Source organism: Musca autumnalis, unplaced genomic scaffold (genome assembly GCF_047663935.1).
Source record: "Musca autumnalis isolate F117 unplaced genomic scaffold, ASM4766393v1 scaffold_4, whole genome shotgun sequence".
In the NCBI taxonomy this organism is placed as follows: Eukaryota; Metazoa; Arthropoda; class Insecta; order Diptera; family Muscidae; genus Musca; species Musca autumnalis.
This window is the reverse complement of record NW_027411977.1, coordinates 199,190,128-199,217,618: the sequence shown is the minus strand read 5'-3', so window position 1 is coordinate 199,217,618 and position 27,491 is coordinate 199,190,128.

Sequence of the window (27,491 nt, the reverse complement as noted above, 5' to 3'; positions counted from 1 at the left end):
ATCTGAAGGAGTGGAGCTATACCGACAAATTTCATATGGAAAGTTTTATAGCCCCAACGAAGCCGAAGTACAAAATTTTAGCCATTTGGGAGGAATATTGAGGCCATAACCTTCAAAATATTTCGGAGGAATATTGAGGCCACAACCTGCAAAATACCGAAAACCGGGAGGTATTGTTCTATGGGGTCTATATGAAGGCAAATTTCCGATGGAAAGTTTTTTAAAACGGGGGGTACAGTACTTCGGGAGGTACGTTCTATGGGGCTATATGAAGGTGTGCACCTATACCGACAAATTTCATATGGAACGTCTAATACCCCAAATGAAGACTAAATACCAAATTTAAGCCATTTCAGTGGATTATTGTGGCCACAACCTTCAAAATACCGAAAATTGGGAGGTACCCTTCTATGCGTGCTAAATGAAGGCGTGGGCCTATAAAAATTCTGGTAAAAATTGTATACTCCCAATGAAGACTAATTATTAAATTTTAGCCATTTCGGTGTGATAATGAAGCTAAAACCTTCAAAATAACGAAAATCGGGTGGTACCGTTCTATGGGGGCTATGTGAAAACGTGAACCGATATAGCCCATTTGCAATACCATACATCATAGGAGTAATAGAAACATCTATACCAAATTACAAAGCTCTATCTTAAAAATTGCGAGCTGTATCTTGATTTCAACAGATGGACGGACGGACGGACGTACAGACGGACATGGTTATATCGACTTAGAATTTTGTCCTAATCAAGAATATACATTCTTTGAAGGGTTTCCGATGAATATTTCGATGTGTTACAAACGGAATGACAAATTTAATTATACCCTCCATATTATGGTGTAGGGTATAAAAAAACTATTATCAAGTCGGGATAATATTTAACAACACTGGTCAACTCCTATCCTGGAGCTCTCATAATTCAAAACTCATTCGTTAAAATTCTTATTTGGCATTAAAAGTATATACGAGTATGTTATGATAACGGGGGCTCGAGGTTGACAAGTCTATGTTTTGGGAAGAATTAAAAGCATCAAAAGAGCAAAATAGTATCAAGCTAAGTAACTGCATTAGCAGCTGATTGCTAATTATCATTCAGTGACGCTTTTTACAAAGCAGCGCTTTTTACAGATTCCGTCAAACATGTATGATTATATGAATAATAAACGCAATAACCAAATGGTATTTATCGTTTGTTCACATACACATAATGAGTACGGTGGCACAGAGCGTGTGTTTCCCATTAGAAATCCGAGGTTGTGCGTTCAACGCACACCGTCATCACTGGAGTTTTTTTTAACAATATAAAGAACTGATGGTGGTGCACATAGGTCCATTGACACAAACTGTAGACTTATACTGACAATTCTCCGCAGTAATGCTGTATATCTTGATCAGGAAGTCTATATACCGAATTTTACGTATTCCTCTAGGATAATACGGTTAAACATTGAAATACTGAAAGTCGTGAGGTAGCATTATACGGGGATAAATCAAAACGAAGACATATATTGACAAATTTTAAGAGAAAAGTTTGGAAGCCCCCTTTGAATACTAAATCAGACATTTCAGCCACTTCTGTAAGGTAATGTGGTTAAAACTTTATAAAAAACCCAAAAATCGGGAGTTACCGTTCTAGGGCGGTACCGTTACATGGGGGCTAAATCAAAACGTGTACCTATCCTGACAAATTAATGGGGGAACGTTTTTTATAGCTCCGAGGAACACTTAATGCCAAATTTGAAACATTTCGGTAAGATAATGTGGCTAAAAACTTCAAAATACCAAAAATCGGGAGGAACCGTTCTATGGTGGCTACATTTAAGCTTGGGTCTATACTGACAAATTTCTGTGGGGAAGTTTGGAAGCCCCAATGAAGACTAAATGCCAAATTTCAGCTCTTTGGTTTGGATATTGAAGCTACAACCATTTCTATGGGGGCAATATGAAAATGTGGACCTATACTGGTATGGTATTATATTCACAACAAATTCCTGATGGAAAGTTTAATAACCCCAACGAAGACTGAATACCAAATTTCAGCCATTTCGGTGCGATATTGAGTCACAAGACGTGGATCGATATAGCCCATTTGTAATACGAAACATCGTAGGAGTAAAATAAACTTCTGTACCAAATTATAGAGCTCTATCTTAAATATTGCGAGCTGCATTTCATCTCAACAGGCAGACGGACAGATGCACATGGTTATATCGACTTAGAATTTCGATACCTAATAACTGCTCTTAAATTCTATGTTAGGATTATTCACACTTCTTTTATACCCTTAACCATAGTATGGAAGGTATATTAAGTTTTTCTTTTGTGTTTGTTACACATCGAAATAATAAATATACTTGATCAGGATAAAATTCAAAGATGATTTAGCCATGTCCGTCTGTCCGTCTATTGTAGTCACTCTAGCGTCCCCTGTAATTGAGATAGAACGCTAAAATTTTGCACCCGAGTGACTTTTTCCATAGGCAGGTCAGTTTCGAAGATGGCTTTATAGGTCAGTTTCGAAGATGGGATATATAGGTCCACGTTTTGGTATAGCCCCCATATAACGGTACCACACGATTTAAGGTATTTTGAGAATTTTATCAACAATTTGACATTTGGGGATCTTAATGGACTAGAAACTTCTCCACTAAAAATTTCCAATATAGGTCCACGTTTTGGGTAGCCCCCATATAACGGAACCTCCCGACTGAAGGTATATTGCGGATTTTAGCTACATTTTCCTCCCAAATTAGCTCCAATTTGGCGCTTGGAGTTTCAAGAGATCAAAAAACTACTTCAGCAAAAATGGTGGAGATAGGTCCACGTTTTGGTATAAGTCCCATGTACCGGTACCTCCCTATTTAAGGTATTTTGAGGCGTTTCGCTCCATTTTTTGACCGAGTTAGCTGAAGTTTGACACTTGAAGACTTTTAGCTACATTTTCTGACCAAATTAGATAAAATTTGACATTTAGGGTCCCCAGTGGTCAAGAAACTTCTCCAACAAAAATGATGGACATAGGTCCACTTTTTATTATAGCCCCCATATAACGGTACCGACCGAACGATCAGAGTATTTCATTGTGGAGGGTATAAAAAGTTCGACATGGCCGAAATTACCGCTTTTTACACCCTCAGCATTTATGCGGGCAAAATGTGCCTCATAGAAATCGTGGTTTTAGACCCCAAGTATGTTTGGACGAAATCCGTTTCAGACAATTTGGTGTCTATTTAGCAATGTCCGTCCGTCTGTCTGCACGATAACTCTCGAACGGACCAACCGATGCGGTTCAAGATGTGGCTTTCATAATATTTTGCCTAAACTTAGTTTAATTTCGAAGATGGGCCATATCGGTCCACCCCTTCGGGTACCTCCCCCACAAAAATTTCGGAAATGTTCGGAAAATGTGTGCGCACGATAACTCTTAAAAGAAGTAAACGAGTTGGTCCATACTTTGCACATCGTGAAATTTCTACCAGACTTAGATCAGGTTCTAATATGGATCCAATCGGTCCACTCCTCCGGGTACCTCCCATACAAAACTTCGCAATAGTTCAGTTTAGGACCAGCTCTCGAATCACTTTATTTTTTGTTGAAACATCTTGCATTCACTGCTCCCCTTTACGATGGTAGAAGTTTTTTTCAGGGGCAAATAAATACTTCCTGAGAAAATAGCCCGAAAATTGTAAAAATCCCTATGGCACCATGTGTTGTGGTTGAAGCGTACTTTAGCACTCGAACTGGTCAACCGATTTGGTCGAAAATTTGGCATTCGACATATTTTGTCCAAACTTAGTTGCAGTTCGAAGATGGGCTATACCGGTCTACGACTTCCAGTACTTACCCCTAAAATTTAAAAGTGTCAATAAAATCGTATTTGGTCCAAACTTTGAATCCTCTAATATTTTGACCAAATTTAGTTTAACTTACAAAAATGGTCCATATTGGTCCTCTCCTTAAGGTACCTTCCCTGCAAAAGTTCAACATTTTTGTTTAAGTACAGTTTAGGGTCTGTTCGAAGACCTTTTGGAAATCTATACCGATGTTATTCGTTGTGGTCATGTTTACAGCGATATTTTCCGTGGACAAGTTCATGCTTCCTGGCATACTGGTCCAAATGTTATCTATCGATATCTATCGAAAAGATATGACTCCCAAAATAAGATCCACTTTCATAATGGACTATGTCGGTCCATTCCTTCAAGTACCTTCTCCGCAACACTTTTGAACTTTAATCCTAATCCAGATTTTTGTCAGTAAGTTCAAATGTTCAAAAATGGCCTCAAAATTCTGAAAAGACCCTAAATACATTCGATCTGTCCGTAGATGAAAGTTTCAATTTACATAGGCTGAGGTTATATCTCTGTCGGCAAAGCCCACTGATACTTTGTTTATACTTGTTTATTTGTTTTTTCGTAATTTAGTGATCTTTAAGGGTTTATATGCAAAGCAATAATAACAAAAATTCCAAACACAAAGATAAACCGTCAACCGTATAACTAATTGTTTACAACTGTTTTTGCTACGCCAATACCAGTTGCTGTGGTAACACTTTTACAGTGTTAAACAAAATAAATTGTAAGCGTTTTTCTTTCACTTTTTTTGTTAAATCTTTCTATGGCTAAACTAGAAATGAACATCGTTACAGCCTCATGCCAGGTTGCCATCGAGCCCCAATGTCATGCCATAACATGTCATGTGTAGTTACAACAAAACCGTTGGTGTTATGGAGATGAGATACCAGTTTATTCTGGTAATAGTAAAAATACGTTTTTAATGGCTGACTGAACATAAAACTTTTAAGCCGTAGCTTTGATGAGTTTCATTTCATTTTTATTATATTTATTCTTGTGTCATGGCAAATGCAGATTTTAATGGCAATTTTGCATCATCCCTACCTACTACTGCTATAAAAACAAACTCCCATTTAACTATGGCGAGTGCTGCTGCTGCTGAAAACTGCTGGTGGTGGTAGCGTGAAGAGGTGTTGGCATTAAAAGTTCGCATTATTCGTTGCCAGGGTTACTTCTTTTGCAAACAAGTTGTTTCTTCTCTTCATATTTGTTGTTGTCGTTTTTGCAGTATTCATAATTTTTATCTTTAGTCGTAAAAAAATATAGTACATCACATTTTTGTTGATGGATCTGTATAGAATTTTTATAATGATGCACCTGCATCTCAACGCACAACTCCATCATTTTGTTAGTCAGTCAGTCAGTCTGTCACTCATTCATTCGCACACCTCACTTAGTCATTCAGTTAGACAGTTACTCAATGACATATAAGTGTATCGCTTTATAAAAATACGTAGGGTTATTGCAAATGTGTATATTGAATCTTGGGAAGCTGTAGCCAACTTATGGAGGAGGCGTAGACTAAAAAATAATAAGAGGGAATTAGTCTGTAAGTAGTTTATGAAGACATTGTCAGAAATTAAAGAATCGCATGGTCGTTGGCTGATTCGGTGGTGATTACCCAACATCGTAGCCCAGTCAAAATATTACTTACTTACAGTGCCGCTAACTTGAATAGAACCCCCCCCCCCCCCCCCCCACCAAATTTTATTCAACCTCAATTTTTTTCCGATTTATATAAGATATGAAGTGTTTAAGTTCATTTATACTTTGTGTCATGTGTTTTGAGTAAATTCTTTCACCTGCATTCAAATCCGATTACCCTTCCCTTACGTACCCTTCAGGATATCCGTATTTCTTCTCAAAATTATGAGTTTTGATGACTCAAAGTGTACAAAATCGTGATGAAATTGCCACTCCGGACATCCGAAAATGCTTCTCACTACTGGAAATCACTGTTTTAGAGCTCCTTTGTAATTTGTTGTGCGCATTTAGGGTGAACGAAATTGTCGCCCAGATCCTTCATAATTAGTAATGCATTCCAACACAAAAAACACCTCCATCGTTACAGAAAAAATTTAGAAGGTGGTATTCCATTCAATAAACGCGAAAAAATAGTTATATAGTTATGCAATTGTCTACTTGATGAAGAGAGTCCTTAATAATTATGAATGACTTGGGCGGCAATTTCGTCCACCCTAAATGCGCACGACAAATTACAAAGGAGCTCTAAAACAGGGATTTCCTGTAGTGAGAAGCATTTTTGGATGTCCGGAGTGATAATTTCATCACGATTTTGTAAACTTTTGTACACTTTGAGTCATCAAAACTCTTAATTTTGAGAAGAAATACGGATACCCTGAGGGGTACGTCATATTCTACAGTGGTAAATATTCTCCAAAATGTATGTATATACGACTCTAGTAGACGGTACGCTTTCAAAAATTAACTTGCTGAGGGAATAAGGCAAGCCTTACTAGGCATTACACATGATATTTGAAAGAATCCCTGCCACAGCAGGTTATACGGGTATATCCTTTATCAGGAGCGATGTATTTATCTTGAATTTTAGATTCACTTTTGGCAGTTTTGTTGAGATGTGTATTATTTTACTGTTGTAAAATAATTCATTTTAAATCTCGAGTTTTGTTGTTTTTAAATTTTAAAACAGCAAGTTTTGTTTAAAGTGGGATGTAGTTAAAATTGATTTAATTTCGGGAAAGACAAAGAATACTAGTTTCGTCCAACGCCACTTGGACTCATCAGTTCTCTTAGTTCTTTGTATTGAAACAAAGAACTCTTCCCCAATTTTATGACGACCAGAGCTCAAGAATAAACGTAACCGATGAATTAGTTTAAATGCGAATTCATCGGAAACATTTAAAAAATCTCGTAGCCGCATATGTAAACCAAGTAACTACTTCCCACTGTTATGGTCTTTGCATTGCAAAGAAACGCATAACAAATTTTGATGGTTTGTTGTAAACAATAACAAACTATCGTCACCGTGCTGTGTGTCTATTTTTAGATTCGCTTTTGGCAGTTTTGTTGAGATGTGTATTATTTTATTGTTGTAAAATAATTCAGCTTAAATCTCGGGTTTTGTTGTTTTTAAATTTTAAAACAACAAGTTTTATTTAAAGTGGTTTTATTTTACTGAAAGTACACTCTAAACTTTTTCTGTTGACTTTCACAATGATAATGATAGGCAACAAGATGCGACACAAAAGTGCGTAATTTTAAACAGCTTTGTTGTTGTAAGATTTTACGCATAATGTGTTCAAAACTTTACACATTTTTTGTTGCGATTTTAGACACAATTTATTGTAATTTTACGCACTTCTGTGTGTACATTTGAGCAAATTTGTGCTTAATTTATGATTGTGTTTAATAAAACAATATTTTCAATAGAAAGTGGAATTCATTTTATTTTTTAACAAAAACTTAACTCCCGGTCCACACTAGAGTGATTTCATTGTAAAAATTGCATGAAATTATGCGTCTCTAGATCGACTTCCATAGTAGATTAAAATCATAAAATTGCTGTAGTGGGGAATTCGATTTAAGAACGCCTAATTTCATGAAATTCACGCTAGTGTGGACCGGGACTAACTTATTTAATTTATAAACAAAAAATACGTATGTAAATAAATAGGAATTCATACATAATACAAAATATAGCTTATGGAATGGCATCTAGTTTTTGTATGAGGGTTACAATTCTTTTAACTTAGATATTCTTTGTTTGGTCTCTGACCTGTATGGGATAAAATTTAAAGAAGTATCTCATAAAAAATTCAAAAGTTTGTGAGATACCTTTTGGATATTCTATATTGAATATGTAACAAGTGAGCTACGGCTATAGTCGGGATGGGGCCGACCATGTGATACCCTACACCACCACCCCTGTGCATAATCTTTTCACTGGTAAACATTTCTGTTAGGGAATATAATCCGACTACCACCAAAAATAATATGCCTCTTTCTCTCTGGGACCCCCATAAGCAACCAAAATTTCGTTACCATCCAATCAAAATTACGACCTGTAGCTTGATTGCAAAAATAGAAGAATTGAATTCATTACCGACTATTGTGGTATCTCCCTTGTTTGACCAACCTGCTTTACACCAACGTAAAGGTAATATTTTCTTCTTCCATTGACAGGTTTTGCCGTTGGAATACCACTACTAGAAGCCGATATATTCACAAAGAATAAAACTTTGAACTTGTCTCCAAATGAGTTTTTCCCATTCCGACCCCTAAATATTATCCAACTATAACCAAAATCAAAAGGCTTCCTACTCGGTGGGGCCCCCATCTACCCCCAAAATTTCGTCACTATCCGATCAAAATTCCAACTTGTAGCGTGATTACAAAAAATGGAAAAATTGGGTTTATTACTGAATTTTGCAATATCTCGGTTTGCTCACTTACGCCAACATACTTTGCATCAATATAAACGAGATCTTTTCTTCTTCCATTGACGGGTATTCCTTTTGGAATACTCCAAAGAGAAGCGGAGATATTCGCATACGAAAAAAACGTTAACTTTCCTCCACATAAGTTTTTCGCTTATTCCGACTCCTGAATATTATCCGACCATCACCAAACTAAATAGGCTTCTTCCTCTGTGGGACCCGCATCCACTCCCAAAAAATGCGTGACGATCCGATCAAAATTGCGACCTGTAGCGTGATTACAAACAAATCAGAAAATGGAATGCATTACCGACTATTGCGATATCGCTGTTGTTTGAGCAGCTACGACAACCTTCTTTACATCGTTGTAAAGGTGATATTTTCTACTTTCTTTGCCAGGTTTTGCTTTTGATATACCTCTTAAAGAAACAGAGATATTGGCTTTGAAATAAAACGTAGACCTTTTCTCCAAATAAGTTTTTGCCCATTCAGACTCCTGAATATTATCCGACCATCATTAAAATCAGTAGGCTTCTTCCTCTGTGGGACCCCCATTAACCTCCAAAATTTCGAGACGATCCGATCAAAATGGCGACCTGTAGCGTGATTCCAAAAAAATTTGGAAAATGGGATGCATTATCGACTATTGCCATATCTCTGCTATTTGACCACCTACGACAACCTATTTTACATCGTTGTAGAAGTGAAATTTTTCTACTTTCCTTGCCCAGTTTTGCTTTTGATATACCTCTTAAAGAAACAGAGATATTGGCTTTGAAATAAAATGTTGACTTTTCTCCAAATAAGTGTTTGCCCATTCCGACCCCTAAATATTATCGGACCATCACCAAAATCAATAGGCTTCTTCATCTGTGAGAACCCCATTAACCCTCAAATTTTCGTGACGACCCGATCAAAATTGCGACCTGTAGCGTGATTTCCAAAAAAATAGAAAAATGGGATGTATTACCGACTATTGCGATATCTCCGTTATTTGGTTACCTACGCCGACCTAGTTTGCATCATTGTAAAGACGGGATCTTCTTCTTTCATAGTCAGGCTTTGCTCTTGGAAAATTTTCAACCAAAGCTGTGATATTCGTCAATATAATTAAAATCGCAAAAATGAAAATTGGGGTTTTATTTGCTACTATTGTGATATTTTCGTTGTTTGATCACCTACGAGCACCTACCTTACATCATTTGAAAGGTGATATTTTCTACTTTCATTGTCGGGTTTTGCTTTTGGTGTACCACATATAGAAGCTGAGATATTCGCTTTGAAAAAAAAACGTTGTCTTTTTATCCACCTAAGTTTTTTGCCCTTTCCGACCCCTAAATATTATCCGACCATCACCAAAATGAATAGGCTTCTTCCCCTCCGGGACCCCCCTCGACATTCGAAATTTCGAGACGATCCGATCAAAATTGCGACCTGTAGCGTGATTACAAGGTTTAGATGGACAGACGGACGGACTGACGGACGGACACACATAGCCAGATCGACGCAGCTCGTCGAGGCATTCATTTTGGTATATATAAGTATGGGTCTACGACCATTATTTCGATGCGTTACAAACTTTTTGGTCAAAACCAACTTATAATACCCTCCCCACATAGTGGTGTAGGGTATAAAAATAACAAAGTAATTGTATAATTAAAGTGGGTATGTCGCTGTTGGGCTCTATACTGGTCATTTCGCCTTCTAACCAGACATATGCGATAGAATTCCTCTCTTCATCTGTTGGGGAAGTATCTGAAATGATTTAATTAAATTAAAACTATTTTTATCTTTTCTTGTTATACAGTTTATACTTACAAATTATGGAAACCCATTGAAATATCCAAACCCATTAACTTCTCAAAGTGGTCAAATAGGCATTCTTTGTGAAATCATTGACCAGGGGCTAAATTCTGTTTCTATGAAAATGTGAAATGAAAACTTTTATAAAGGTGAAAACTGTCAAATGAAAAAAATTATAAAGGAAATATTTTTCATTTCAAATTTTCATAGAACAAGAATCCAGCCCCAGTTCTCCAATATATTTCGGAGAGTTGGGATATTTGCGCATCATAATAAAATGCTCGCTGCGTGGCAAAACAGTCGGACGTCAATTATTTAGCAGTTTCTAATTCAGACTGGCTCAATTTGTTTTCGTGGTGCATTGATATTAGTATCGATTTATCGATTTATAAGAATTATAGTTGTTGTACACTTTTTTGCATTTTGCAAACAAGCACCGAAATACACAATTTCTTTTGTTTTTGTGGATATACAGATGTAAACTATATTTATTAACATTTCCAAACACTTTGTCACAAATTTGGCATACATACATTTTTATAAAAATACTTAAATGAACTTAAATTGTATTACTTATGTATTTAAAAAACAATATTTCGCCACCACCACGTCTGCTCAAAACAAAGAACGTAAAGCTACTAAGCGCGAGCACATGTGTTTGCGTTTTGTTGTTACGTCTTTGGAGTTATACACACTTTCTGTTCTGATTTTGCTACAGTTTGTGCTTAATTTTAGGCATTTTCTGTTGAAATACAGTTTTTGTAACACTTTGTAACACTTTACTCACTTCATGATTAATTTCAAGCATTTTCTGTTGCATATCCAATTTTTGCAATAATTTATGTTTGAAATTACGCATTTCTATAAATTATACTATAATTTGTTTATTATTACGCTCCCCTTAAAATATAAACAAAAAATCACAATGATTTTTATTGCAATTTCCAACAAATAATTTAGAGTGTACTTCGTTTTCAATATAGAGTATATATGCATCGATATTCTAATACAATCTTTCTGTATAGCCAAGTTTTAAAGGGGGGTTCTATTCAAATGAGCAAATTTTTTTACTTGAATTTTTGACTTTTTTTAGTTTTCGATGTGTAAATCTTATATAAATCGGATTTGAATGCAGGTGAATGGCTAAGTTTACTCAAAACACATGACACAAAATATAAAAGAACTTAAACACTTCATATCTTATATAAATCGGAAAAAAATATAGAGGTTGAATAAAATTTGGTGGGGGGGTTCAATTCAAGTGAGAGGCACTGTACTTAGCTGGCCCATTACAGAACATTTTTTCCATAAGCCGAACTAAGAAAAGATCTCCAGCTCGCTCTGTTTGTTGCTTCGCTTTCTGGAAGACATCGCCTTTTCATCTCTTTATCCACTTGTTTGCTCCGTCGAAGCTTAGGCCTGCCAATTCTGCGTGTATCGCCGTATGACCCGTATTTATACGCCTTTTTAGCCGGTTCATCATCGCTCTTTTTTATGATATGGCCTAGCCAATGTAATCGTTGCATCTCGATGCGTTTATCTATATTGATGTTGTTGTATAGCAGATACAGCTCGTGGTTCATACGATGTCGATATTCAGAGCCAACGCAGATTGCTCTTTCGAAGAATTTTTCTCTCAAAAACAACAAACACTGCCTTGTCTGCTTGCGCAAGTACCCAGGCTTCGGAACCATACATCAGCACGTGTAGTATCAGTGTTTTGTAAAGCATTGTTTTTGTTTGACGAGTTGTGGCTTTGTTTTTAAAGTGCTTACTTAAGCTAAAGTAGCATCTGTTGGCCAATACAATTCTTCTTTTTATTTCACAACTGATGTCGTTTGTTGTGTTTACGGCGGTGCCGTAGTCTTTTACTACCTCAAAATTATAGGAAGCAACGTCAACAGTTGGTGCGATCTCTATGGACGCATTGCGCGTCGACACCATCAGCTTGGTCTTCTCGCCGTTTACCGCTAGATCCACTTTAGCAGATTCCCTTTCGACTTTTGCCAAGGTATCAGTTACTTCCTTTACCGAACGACACATGATGTCAATGTCATCAGCATAAGCAAGTAACATATGTCTGTTTGTATATATTGTTCCACTTATTTTGACCTTCGCATCTCGTATAACCTTTTCCAGCAGAATGTTGAATAAGTCACTCGAGAGGCCGTATCCTTGTCTGAAACCTCTTTTGGTACTAAACTCTTCGGAGAGGTTCTTTCCTATTTTAACTGAGGGCCGTGTATCAGTTAATGTCATTCTACAAAGCAGGGTTTTGCAGGGATACCAAATTCAGACATGGCTTGGAGTACTTTTCAACGTAGGGGGCTGTCGAATGCTGCTTTATAATCGACAAAAAGGTGTCGATCTGCTTCTCTTGGGTCTTCTCTAGGATTCGCCGCAGGGTAAATCTGGTCACTGGTGGACTTGCCAGGTCTAAAGCCGGATTGGTACGGTCCAATTATTTCGTTGACCACAGGCTTTATTCGTTTGCACAGTATGCCTGACATTATCTTGTAGGCAATACGGAGAAGACGTATGCCCCTATGTTAGAGCAAACAGTCTCATCTCCTTTCTTGTGGACAGGGCACAGGATGCTCAGGTTCCAATCGTCGGGTACTCGTTCTTCCTGCCAGATGGTGCTAACTAGCTGATGCATTCACCTTATCAGCGCGTAGCCTCCTGTTTTAAACAGCTCGGCTGGTAGGCCATCCACTCGTGCTGCTTTATTGTCCTGGACCTGTGGTATATTCACCGTCTTCGCTACTATCGGATACCAACAGTTTGGAAAAATGTTTTTTTTTTCCATATCCTGAGCACACTATCTGTATCAATTACCAAATTACCTTGATGTTTCACTCTTTGGTAGAACTTTCGTATTTCATTTTGGCTCCTGCACATCTCCATTTTTTCACACTCCCGCCTTTACATTTCTCTCTTTATCCTCCGGAAAATACGTCTCTCTTCTCTCCTTTTCTCACGATACCTCTCTCGTGCGCTACGCGTTGCTACTGATTGTAGAGTCGCCCTATATGCTGTATTTTTCTCTTCGGTAGCAGTACGACACGTAGGGGATGAATGATACCAAGCAACGGTCTTGACCGGCTTTAACATGGCAAGTGGACACTGACCTCCCCGTGGTGTCAACTGGGGAGCTGCCTTTAACATCCGTCAAAGGTAGTGAGCTAACATGTTCAGCGCGTTCACCCATAAGAACGTTGGGTTGGGCGTTGGGCTAGTAGCTCACCCCGTCAAAGAAAAAGAAGAAAAACAAATGCTAAAATTGGGAGAGCAAATATCTTTGGCCCCACGATCGGAAAGTTCAGCCTTCATGAGGTAACATCCGACAACGGAATGAGGCTGATCGATTTTGCAGCGACAAAAACATGGTAGTGAGCAGTACCAGATTCCAACACCTCCACATACACAAGGCCACGTGGATATCCCCAGATGGGAAAACAAGAAACCAGATTGATCATGTTGTGATAGACGGAAGACACTCGTCCAGTGTGTTAGATGTCCGATCGATTCGACGAGCTAACATCGATTCGGACCATTTCCTTGTAGCAGCAAAGGTACGCACTCGCCTCAATGTTGCGGCACAAGTGCGATCTAACACAGGACGGAAGCTGTATGTCGAGAAGCTGCAAGGACAACAGATAGCACAAGCCTATTCCGCTCAACTGACTCACATGCTGGAAGGCGGCACTGCTTGTCCCGATAATTTGGAAGCACAGTGACAAAGAATAGCCCACTCACTTCAAACTGCCGCAAAATCTGTGCTTGGGTCCAAAAACCACAAACTAAAAATCTATGGTACGATCAGCAGTGCCGTAAGGCTACTGAAAAAAAAGAACGCGGCATACAGAGCAAACCTGCATTCAGTAGCAACACGAAGCGCGAAAGAAAAATATCGGGAGAAGAGGAGAGAGGAGAAGCGTATTTTCAGAAGAAAAAAGAAAGAGCAAGAAAAACATGAGCGTGAGAAACTCGAGGTGTTCGGTAGTCAGAATGAAGTCCGCAAATTTTACCAGAGTGTAAAACACCAGACTGACGGGTATGGTGCAGGCACATTCTCCTGCAAAGATCATGAAGGGAATCTGGTAACTGATACAGATAGCGTACTGAGGATCTGGAAGGAGTATTTCATGAAGCTCTTAGTATCGAATATGGGCGGCGATGAAGATACACCAGAACCAATCGCAAACGACGACGTTGAATGTCTTCCACCTAGCCAAGCAAGGTTATGAGAGCAATTAATCGGCTGAAAAACAATAAAGCACCAGGAGCTGATGGGCTGCCCGGCGAAATGTTCAAGACCGGTAGTGAAATGCTGATAAGGAATATGCATCAGTTATTTACCGAAATTTGGCAGGAAAAGAGCATACCCAACAATTGGAACCTCAGCCTCCTATGTCCCGTACACAAGAAAGGAGACAGGACGGTGTGTACAAACTGCAGAGGCATAAGTCTGCTCCCAATCGCATACAAAGTGATGTCGAGTGTACTGTGGGAAAGTTTAAAACCCATAAAAAGCTATAATTTATATGGGAAACGGTATGGAAAAAACACAAATTTTTAACCATGTAATTTCCAAACATTTAAAAAAGTATTAAACGGACGGAACTGATACACAAAAAAAATATATATATATATATGTATATATATATATGGTAATATTCAAAAAAGTTTTACAATCGTTGAAGTTGAGGTTCACCATTTAATAAGTCGCGAACTGTTAATATATTTTATAAAATATGAATACATTTATATATATTGAAGTGTTTAAGCTACGATCTCATAATATGGACCATAAAAAATTATTTTCGTGGAAGCTGCGCTGGTGGTAATATAAAAAAATGGGAAAAATGTGTTGAAGTTTACAAGTTTTTTTGTGTTCTTTCTTGATTTCTGGCTAAACCACGGAAAATTCAAACCCGTGCTCAAAGAAAGAACTAAAGAATGCCCCTTAGGCAATATGGTTCTAGTGTATGACTTTTCGATATATACACTGCATCCCCCTAAAATCGATGCTGAAATTTTGAAGTTTTGATTTCAGTGTTTTTCGAATTTTTCTTATAATTAGATGGTGCAACTAGATAATAATCGAAACTAGTTTAAAGGATTGTAGAACTCGCGATTCCACGTCGTTCGATGTATATCTCATGAGTGTGCTCCCTACAGCTCCCTAGTAATAGGAGTCCAAAGGCGAAAATTTGGTGCGTAAATTTTCTAAAAAAACCTATTTTTTGGCTTTAAAATTTACAACTGTCGTACAGGTACCCCTGAACCCCGCGTGATTTTAGTTTTTTTACGTGCCGGATCTAATGAGCTCTTCCGCGGTCGAATCCATCCACTAAAACGCCGGATATAGATACCTTGAAAGTAGGAAAATTTGCAAAAATATATTTTGACAATTCCGCGAATTGAACCGCGATTTTCTTTGATTATTTTTGCATAAATGTAATCCTTTATACGCGATTATAATATTTGCCAAAAAGGTGTGTCACAAATTGCAAAGATTCAGGAGTAATATCCCTATTTATCCCAAAATAGAATGCGGTGGCACATCCGTAGTTCTTGACGAATCTGTCTAAAATAATTTATATTGACGTATTTTTAATAGGGGGCCATTGAAATCGGATGCACCTTATAATCATATGCACATCGCGTAATTTTTGCCCACTTGAAGGTTTTTTGAATAGTAAGATGCAACTGATGGCACAGTTTGGCCGCTGGATGAAACATGGGAAAATCCATGCATATTGATAGACATGGACTCCCTGTATCCGAAAAGCACATGCACCTCAACCGATTTAAACCAATTCGCGAATTATACGGTTTTTAACTTCTATGTTTTTTCTTTGATTGTAATTTCAATATTACTCTCTACTTCTTATTTCTATTGCTTATCACAGAAAACAAATATACTTTCACGATGACTAATTACTTTTCTCGTAGAAGTTTAAGCGAAATACTTCAGGATTTGGATCGGAATTTAGCGAAATAATAGAATAACTCCCAACATTTATTTTTCAAATTTTTCGCATTTAACCAAAAATATATTTTTGAAAAAATTTCCAACAATAAGTTTCGGTTCTTTGTTGTTGCTGTAATATGCAATTTATAAACGCGATCTTTATAATTTTGGTCTCACATTTTTCTACGCGTTGTCTAGATTCTGTACGTATTTTTAAATTATTTTTTTAGAGATTTTTTGGACTCTGATTTAGAATAAATAAAATTTATTCCAAGATTTCTTCAATATTTTCTTATTTTCCGCGAAAATAAAAATAAATTTAGCAACTATTTCAGCATCTACGGATAGATATCAAATGCTGCTAACGATTCATATATACGTGTTCTTATTACAACACAATAGGAATTTTTAAATATTTTTTCTTTACAAGAGAGTAAAACCGCACATAACTTTTGAGTGCAGCATCCAATTTTGTGAACGCGAACAGATTTGAAACCACGATTTTTTTCGTAACCCATGTACCAAAAATGGCGGATGTGCTCGCCAAAAAAATTTTTAATTTTTTTTCTATTTAATTGTAAAGGAAATTTGAAATTTACCATATATATATATACTAGCTGACCCGGTCCGCGTTGCTGGCCCGTTGTTTGGGTTCTCCGTGTAAACTTTAGTTATCTATCCAGTATTGATACACCCATAATTAGGCATCCCTCTAGAAACTTCATAATATTAATCAATGTTTTGACATAAATTCCATATAATGGTATCCCACAAATTTAAGATATAAAATCTCTTTTATTATACCCTTCACCATAAATCGACAGTTTAAAGCACTTTGTGACCCACATATAATGGTCGGTGCACGTCAATTGACATTGCTATATATTGGATTGTTGGTCTCGGTTGGGGTCGTAATTATTACTGCAAAGAATTGTTGGTATAGGTCCACGTTTTGATATAGCTCCCATAGTACTGTACCGGCTGATTTTCGCTATTTTTGAGGATTTAACATCATTAACACACCGAAATGGCTGAAATCTGGTTTTAATATATTTTAAAGAAGAGAGCATAAATATTCGTATCGACCGAAAGACACGCCTTTTTATTTGCGCTCGGTATGTAACAGTAATAGGTTCAAGTTTTGATATAGCTCCCATAAAACAGTACCTCCCGATTTTCGATAGTTCAGAGATATAGCCACTGTTCAGTATACGTCCTCGTTTTGATATAGCTCCCATAGAACGGTGGCGCCTGATTTTCGCTATTTTTGGTGGATTTAGCCTTATTCAGCCCGATCGAACGTAACGACTTTTTTCTTCGCGCTCTATAAGCAATAGTGGTAAAATACCCCTCAGCGAAATGTATATTCCTTCGGGATATGTATGGCAACATTTATATAATTCATAAAAAAAATTACTTCTATAAATTGTAGTTGTTATTATCGAGATTTTGCTGTATTTAAAAAAATGTATCTTTACCTAGCTATTCCAAGGACTGAAATCAATGCTCATGAAGTTTCACTTCCCACATTTTGAGATTTTATCCGTAATTATAATATTTTCAAAAAACGAACACGATCATGGTATTCTGATTCCAATGATGATATTGTATTGTATATCAATAACTTTGTCTGATTTCCAATGGATCTTTCTGGAATTTCGATCTTGTGACATCTCAAGTTATCCAGATTTTACTGTATTCCAAAATGTGGAGTTGATCGCGCTGTCCCACTTATTGTTTAGTGTTCAGCGTTTATAGCGTTTTTTAGGCACACTTACAAAATTATGTATATTATCTGAAATAATAAATGTTTGCAAATTTTGTGATGACCGCGATATTTCACTTTTCGCGGTATTTCACCTCCGCGAAGACCATTCAGGGTCAAGACAGTAATTACAGTAGTATTGCAAACAATCTGTAAACAATACGTTCAAAAATATCATGGACTTCAGATTTAAAAAAAAAAAATTGAAGGGGAACCTCCGGTCACTACACTTAGCCGTATTAAAATAGCTCACGCCCGCGCTATCCCACTTGTTCAAGCTAGTGTTTATATCATTTTTGTGTCACGCTTACTAAAATTATGTATATTAATTGAAATAATACATTTTTGAAAACTTTGTGATGACCGCGATCATTCAGGGAAAACAATCTGTAAACAATACGTTCAAAAATATCAAAGATTTCAGATTTTCTTAAAACATTGTGGGGGAGGACCACCGGTCCCTACTCCTAGCCGTATAAAAACAGCTTACGACAGTTCTAATTGATTGAAATAATACATTTTTGAAAATTTTGGGATGACCGCGATTTTCACTTCCGCGACGACCATTCAGGGTCAAGACAGTAATTACCATAGCATTGCAAACACTTTGTAAACAGTATATTAAAACGTATCTTGAATTTCGCGGTTTTCTTAAAAAAATTGTGGGGAGGACCACCGGTCACTACACTTAGCGGGATATAAAAATAGATTACGCCCTATTCTCAGACCTAAAAACTCCACATACAAAATTTCATAAGATTTCCCAATCGATTTTTCGGAATTTCTATATAGTGACATCTCAAGACATCGGGATTTTACTATATTCCAAAATATGGCGTTGACCGCGTTATCCCACATATTGAAGCCAGTGTTATAGCGGTTTTGTAGTCACGCTTACTAAAATTAGGTATATTATCTGAAATAATACATTTTTGAATAATTTGGGATGACCGCGATATTTCACTTCCGCGACGACCATTCAAAAAAAATATATAGCCTATTTTCACCACCGGTGTTCCCAGTACATTATCTGAAATTTTCAAGAAAATCTATTCAGCCGTTTTTGAGTCTATTCGGAACATACAAACATACAAACATACAAACAAACAAACATACTAACATACACACATTGCCTTTTATATATTAGATATATATATATATATATATATATATATATATATATATATATATATATATATATATATATATATATATATATAAGCTGAAAGAGGACACTCTCGGGCATCATCCTGTGAAAACGGAACTTTGTTCCAAGCTGTACCCTAAAAGTTCTAGTCCACTAAATTTCGAATTTCCCTAAAATTTAGTACCTGAGAAAACATTAAAAATCTCACTACATGTAAACGCTACGGTAATTTATTGAAACAGATGTAAAAGACAACAATCCTACCTACCTACCAGTTTCAGAGAAATAGCTATTCCTTTCTTCAGAAATTTGCAAAAATTACGTATTTTCCAAAATTGCGAAAAAATGGTCCTAATAAAAACGACCATTTTTTTCGCAATTTTAGAAAATACGTAATTTTTGCAAATTTCTGAAGAAAGGAATAGCTATTTCTCTGAAACTGGTAGGTAGGTAGGATTGTTGTCTTTTACATTTGTTTCAATTAATTACCCACGCCACGCCCACACCTTCCAATATTGTCACCTAATTTTTTGGTTTCCTTAGTTGTAATATGTTTACTATCTAATCCCATATAGAAATTAAAAAACGGTGGCCAGAAAAATCAATTCCTGAACCACTGTGCGCCGACCTTCTGAGTGAAAGACGGATTTGCTTACCACTGTACCACGGTGGTTTCCAACTACTTCGGACTCGTCGTTATGAGAGAAGTCTCCTTGTTCCGTCGGGGGAACATGTGCATATATGTAAGCTCTGATATTCTTCTACAATTCGTCAGAAGCTTTTATAACCCTATTAACTATAATTCACAGAATGTTCAGTTATGATGAGGCAACATTGTGTGTGTGCGTGTTCGGAAAACTTTGTCATCATAGCAATAATTGCACATTTTTTCTACACTTTAGTTTTGAACAGGGTGTCATTCAAAGAACAAACAATAATGAAGTGGGGTAGTATTGTGTGTTGTTGGTACGAGCATATGCCATAAAATGTTACCTTAGTTACGCGAAATAAATATAATTATGGATTTATTATGAAAATGTCAAATTATAAGTTTTTTTATGGAAATTATACTACAAAATGGAGCAAAAAAATTGAAGAGAGGGAGAAAAAAATTTGTGATAGAGGAAACAAATATTTTTTACAATAATAACTTTTGCTTTTAATTTGCAAGCAAAAATACAATAGTTAGTGCATTTCATTAAAATTTTCATTGTTTTTTGTGATATGTATTCACAATGGTTTTGATGTCCCCTTGGAGGCATGATAATCCTTTATGTTATGCTTATGTTGCAACCAAACGTCAGCAAGCTAATTATTAGTTTCTGTTGTTATTATTTTTTGCCCATGTCATGTTTGCATTTCTATGCGAACCGTAACTCAATAGCGAAGTCTATTGTTGGGAAAAAATGTATGATTAGCTTTTGGAGTTATCATTTTTTTCTACTTGTTATTTTGGTACACAAAATTCCATAAACTAATGGTATTTTCCAGCAAATGCTGTCAACGTCAAGCAGATATCCAAATATCCTATTACCTCATGGATATGAGCACATTCCATGTGTTCCATAGATGCATCGCTATGTTATTGTTCCTTTGTGGCTTTTTGAAACGAGGTAAGTTAGGGAAAGTATGAGCAGAGAACACACAGTTTGTAAAACTATAATTGTGGATGTTTCAAGAGCCTACTATTGGCATTTAAGAATTTACTGAGGGACATTCCTTCAGGGTCGGCTGTACTGTGGATAAACATTACATATCTGAGACTTATCATGCTATCTATCATCTCAAGTTAACCATTACCACCCCGTGGTACTATAGGTTTAGGTTTAAGGACGCGCGACTTTAATAAATACAACCGCCTTCACTCGGAGACGAAAGGTCCATTGTCCTGTAAGAAGAAGAGAATGTATAAAAATGAAAAGTGGTATGAAAATATAAAGATAATAAAAATATATAAATAAAGTTAGGCGGTGAGTAGTTAGAAAGGATAGAAAGAAATACAACGCGGAAGCCGTCGGTTGATTGCTTTTTAGTTTTAAGCTGAAAACGCTCAGAGCACATATTCCATAGCCATCTAAGACTTCTTGAGAAAACGATAATGACTGCGATGTCCATGTCTGATAGGTATGAGGCCTACAAGAACTCATAAGCACTGAAGAGTTTTCGTCTAGTATTGTTTAACTCTGTCTCCTTCTCATCCTCACACAGTCTGCAGTAATCAGCATTGCTTTTATCCCACCACAAAGTTCCGCATCTTACACGGTTGTTGTTGTAGCAAAGCAAATATGTTCTTTCGTGTATTACTTCAGTTATCAGTTTCTGGTCCCTCTGTATCCAGACTGAAGAACTCTGCAACCTGGACTGGTTGCGTCCATAAGGAATCAGGAGACAGTTGAGTGGGGTTAGCTTGGCAGTTAAACAAATGCAGTGTAACGTGTGGACCTCTCTCTCTAGAACATGAAGATCTCTCCTGACGTGCCTGGGTAGAGGAAGCCTGTCCATTAAATCGTGACAGGGATGCTCACTGCGATAACACCCAAACAGGTACGGCATCGACAAAATCTTATTGTGTTGACGCAGCGGTAAAATCTGCGTCTCCTCATGAAGATGGTCCACTGGTGTCATGAGGAGGCACCCTTTTGCAGTCCTCAGGGCAGCATTCTGGTTGGTCTGAATCTCCTTCCACTGCGTAGTGCTAAACTTTGTAGACCACGCTGTCGCCGCATAGCTTACCACAGACCGGCCTATTGCATTGTAGGTGGTCAACAAGGTTTCTCTGTCAGCTCCCCAAGAGTTGCCGGCCAGCGACTTGAGCGTCTTGTTCCTACCTCTGATCTTGTCGCAAAGAGCTATGGCATGCGCGAATGACTTAAACATGCTATCGAACGTTACACCCAGTATTTTGAGGTAGTTAGTGGTCGGAATCAGTGCATTCTCGACCAATATGTTCAGTGGGAGCCTCATTTCAGCCATCCATGTGGTGAACAGTGTGGCAGTGGATTTAGCGACGGATATTTTCATTTTCCTCAGATGGAAGAACTGCACTTGGTCAGCTATGTAGACATTTAACCTATCACATAAGTCATCGGCGATAGGACTTGACGCCAAGATCGTACTATCATCCGCATAAATTACGATGTCTATGCCGTCTGGAGGGTGTAGAATTTCAGAACGGTAGAGGTTAAACAGTTCTGGAGATATCACCCCTCCTTGGGGAACTCCCTGTTTCACTCTACGGGTTTTGGACTTCTTGTTTCTGAATTCCCCAAACGACTGGCGTCCGCACATTTAGTTGATTACCCAACGTTTCAAACATGGCTGGAGAGTAGTCTTCTCTATATCCTTGAACAGCTTGGCATCGAAAGCCTTCGATAGATCAAGAGCCACCATGACTTTTCGGTCTCACGGCTTTTTCTGGTTCAGTCGTCTACTGATATGTGTGGATATGGCGTCTAATGCTGTTGTAGTACTATGCATTTTCCGAAATCCATGTTGATGTTGGTCAACTGGAAAACATATTCTCGTCGTGAGGGGGAGTAGTGCCTCTAGGATCTTTGCTACTGGCGACAGAAGTGAAATCGGACTGTACGATTCACCTCTGCTGGCATCCTTGTCAGGCTTCAGTAGCGGAACCACACTGCCTACTATCCAGGCTTCTGGTATAATATGGGTGGCTAACGATAGGTTGAGCGCACTTGTTAAATATTCAACTCCAGGTTCATCCAGTTGCTTAAGCATTACCATCGATATTCGGTGTGGGCCCAACGCTTTGGATGATTTCGCGATTCGGATGGCATCTGCAACATCGCTCATCGTAAATTGTGGTGGCACCTCCTCGGCTGGAAGGGCACACTTCTAACTCTCGGGGTGCTCTATGAACTGCCGGTTAAAATAACACAAGCACTGTCAGTTATTGTCACGCCGTGGAAAGTAACTGCTGTTCTGTCATGCTTCTTCTCCGGATTCGAGACTGATTTAACCGTTGCCCACAATTTACTTAATCCTGCACCAATGTTGCATTGCTTCAGGTGGTCTAGCCACTTTTCCGCTTATGTTCGCCTACTAGCCTGTTGACTTCAAGAGTAAGCTCTCTAACTCTTGGGTTTTCAGGGTTCGTACGACGAAGCTCATGACGCTCATTTGCTAGTCCCGCTGCCTCTGCTGGCAAATTTGGTCTTATTTCGGGTATTCGACCAGCTGGTATGTTGTGAGCGGCTGCTGCAGTGACGATGTCCCGGATTGTTTCCTCAGCTACCATAGTATGTGAGGGAGTGGGCAATTCTCTTAAGCGGTGATTGGTAAATTATCTGAACCCTTGCCAATCGGCTTTCCCATGGTTCAGGAAAGTAAGGCTCTCAGAGGTTATGAAATCGGATGGTCTGTTTACGGAGGCGATGATAGGGAGGAGGCGGTGAACTTTGTTTCTTGGATCGCGGCGACCATGATGTTTTTCCGACTCATAAAATCCACAATTTCGCTGAGGCGGAGACCGACTATGATCCCTCAAGTGCTAGCTCATCGGCAATCTGGTTCCTGTCAATATCGCAGTATAACGGTATCGAGCAAAAAGTAATTTGATTATGTAGCCTTCCTACCAGATCTCTACACATGTTATCAACTTTGGATTTAGCGAGTTGAGGGCCAAGAGCGCCGCTTGGTTGTCGACAAACACAACTACCTACCTCCCAAAACCACTTAAGTTGACTTGTATCAGCTCAAGTTCCTTTAAAGTGGCATTTTTTTCTTGAAAGACTTATAGATCTGATTCAATTTATATGATCGTCTAACATCGAGCTGCACGAAAAAAGTTCGGCCCAGTGCCGTCTTCCATTTTGGGTCCATCCATATAGATGGCCAAGCTTTGAAGTAGTCTTAAATTTTTGTCGAATTTTCACTTAACCCGTTAAGTTTGTTCCAACTGGTCAGCTGAAAAAGAGCGCCTTACACAAGCTGCGACAATGATAAAACAATTTTGTCGCTTCTAAGGAAGGCTACGTCGTCAGCAACGATCTTAGTCCCCTATTCTTCGAAATCCGTCAGTTTCTAGTTTATTACTAAGAGCTGATGAAGTGGCGACAAAACTCCCGCCTTTGGTATGCATTCCATACAATTATTTTTCGATGGTATGTAGTAAGAAGGAGGAAAGGCTAATTGGTCTATAGTCTTGAAGATAAAGGTCACTGTCACCCCCCTCCAAAAAAGCGGAATGTACTACAGTACGCCTTGAAAATCTTCTTTAATAAAGATATCACCATCGGCGAGTTTCGCAACAGCGCAGGGTATACACTGTCTGGTCCGGGAAATTTGAATCGCTGAAAAATTCTGATTGCCCATGAAATACTGGCATTATTTATTACTCTTTTGACCAGATTCCCATATTCCAGTGTACGGTTACGCGTCTCTTCCTGCAATGCTGGGTTTGTGGCGACATTCTTACAGTTCGGAAAGTGACCATCGGGTCACTTGATATTTCCAAAAGCTTTTGAATCCTTTGATAGTATCTGGCGGAACCTTGAGGCTGACTCAACTGCCACAATTGAGTCAGAGAAGCTGATCTAGAATTTTCGTTTCGTACCTATTGAAATGCATTTTACACAAATCCCCGTCAGCACTGAGCTTGATTTTATTGGCCTTGTTGTGAGCTCTTTTACTAAACTCTCTAAGGTCTGCCAGATTTTTATTCCACCATATTAGTTGAGATTTCTTTCCCGGATATGTAAACGGGCAAGTTTGTTCATTGGATTCTAGGACAACCTTGTATCATAGTTTACAGATCTGCTCATGTAATTAGTAGAGTTTCTTGACTCCTAAGTCTTGCAGTAGAAAACTCTCTTTCCAATTCATTCCAATTAGTTATCCTCGAATTCCTTTGACTATTTGCCTTGCTCCCCTAACCGTGACATGAAAAAATATTGTTTTGTGATTCGAAAAGGAGCATTTGTCAGGTGCTCGCCAATCACTTCCCTAATCCTATTATGGAAGGTAGCCGTGGTCCCCTGTTACAAATTATTAAGATTTTCCGTTCATAACGCATTGATTGTTTAGGATAAAATTCTGAGTCGATCTAGCCATGTGCCTCTGTTCGTCTTTGGTAATCACTCTAGCGAATACAAAAATTGAGCAAGAGTGGTATATTTTGGCACCGGGTATCATTATACCCTACACCACTATGTGGTGCACTAACACATAATAGTGCATTTGTATGTAACATACAAAAGGAAGCGAGATAGACCCATAGTTCCTTCTAGGGATATACATAGAATCACTTTCTGAGTCGATTTATGCATGTCCGTCCATCCGTCCGTTCGCAACATACAGGTCGCATTTGTTGACCGATTTCGCTGAAAATTGGGGAATACCATTTTTTTTAGCCGTCGGAAGATCAAGTTCGAAGATGGGATATATCGGTCCACGTTTTGGTATAGCCCCCATATAACGGTACCCCCCGATTTAGCTATAACTTGACATTTAGGGTTCTTAAGTATCAATAAACTTATATAACAAAAGTTGTGGACATAGGTCCACGTTTTGGTATAGCCCCCATATAACGGTACCCCCCGATTTAAGGTGTTTTGATGTTTTTAGCTACATTTTCAGACCTATATAGCTATAATTTGACATTTAGGGTTCTTAAATGTCAATAAACTTATATAACAAAAGTTGTGGACATAGGTCCACGTTTTGATATAGGCCCCATATAACGTTACCCTCCGATTTGCGGTATTTTGACGTTTTTAGCTACATTTTCAGACCGATGTAGCTATAATTTGACATTTAGGGTTCTTAAATGTCAATAAACTTATATAACAAAAGTTGTGGACATAGGTCCCCGTTTTGGTATAACCCCCATATAACGGTGCCCCCCGATTTACGGTGTTTTGATGTTTTTAGCTACATTTTCACACCGATATAGCTATAATTTGACATTTAGGGTTCTTAAATGTCAATAAACTTATATAACAAAAGTTGTGGACATAGGTCCACGTTTCGGTATAGCCCCCATATAACGGTACCCCCCGATTTACGGTATTTTGACAGTTTTAGCCACATTTTCAGACCGATTTAGCTATATTTTGACACTTAGGGTTCTCAAGTGTCAATAAACTTATATAACAAAACTTGTGGACATAGGTCCACGTTTTGGTATAGCCCCCATATAACGGTACCCCCGATTTGCGGTGTTTTGACGTTTGTAGCTACATTTTCAGACCGATGTAGCTATAATTTGACATTTAAAGTTCTTAAATGTCAATAAACTTATATGACAAAACTTGTGGACATAAGTCCACGTTTTGGTATAGCCCCCATATAACGGTTCATTTAAGTTCATATTTTCGTATAGCCCAGATACCTCCGAACTAGCTGTTAATGACATTTGAAGTTCCCACGTTATGTACCGATTTTCGATATTTTGAAGATTCTAGCTAAATTTTTTAACCGAATTAGGAGTTATTTGACATTAAGGGCTCCCATCAACATCGGCCCATGTTTTATTATAACCCCTATATAACAGTACCTCCCAATTTCTAGCCCACCAAAAATTGTCAACATAGATAGTTAGATATAGACACCATAAAAGAGGGCCTCCCGAATGAAGCATAAATGTACATAAACATTATCTGACATTTTAAGGTACCCACTTAAAGTTGGGGACAGGAATGAAAAGTAATTATTCCATTTTAGTTCAGAATATTTTATGGTGGAGGGTATGAAAAGTTCGGCCCGGCCGAACTTAATGCTTTTTTACTTGTTTTTCCATTGGGCTATACCACTTTTAGAATAAGGTCTATATTAAGTACCTCCCGATTCTCAGGATTTAGCTAACATTTTTAACCACCTTGGCTGTAATTTGACATTTGAGGTTCTTAGGGGTCACAACACTTCTCCACTAAAAATTGTTAACATAAATCATGTTAAGGTATAGTCCCCATGTATTTTGAGGGTTTTGCGTACATTTTTTGATAGAACTACCCGAAACTTGACATTTAAGATTTCCTGTAGTCACGAAACTTCTCCACCAAAAATTGTCAACATAGGTCCATGCTTCGGTATAGCCTTATATAACGGTACCTCCCTATTTTTGGATTTTAAGGGCTCTAGCAATCTTTTTTGGCTGAACTACCGGTAATTTGACATTTGAGGTTCATCTGCGGTAAGGAAACTTCTCCACCAAACAATTGTCAACATAGGTCTAGGTTTTAGTAAAACCCCATATAGCGTAACCTCTCGATTTTAGGTCTTTTCAGGATTTTAAGTAAATTTTTGATTGAATTCCTCTTATTTGACACTAGAGGTTCCCATTGGCCACAAGACTTCCCCACCAAAAGTGTTCAACATTTTAACACTTTGAAATAGCCCCCATAGACACAATCTTCGACCTAATTTAGGCATTTTGGGAATAAGAAAGCATTCCATTACAATTCAGAAGATTTTATGGTGGAGGGTACAAAAGGTTCGGCCCTGTCGAACTTAACAATTTTTATACCCTCAGCATTTATAAAAACGAGGGCATATACACG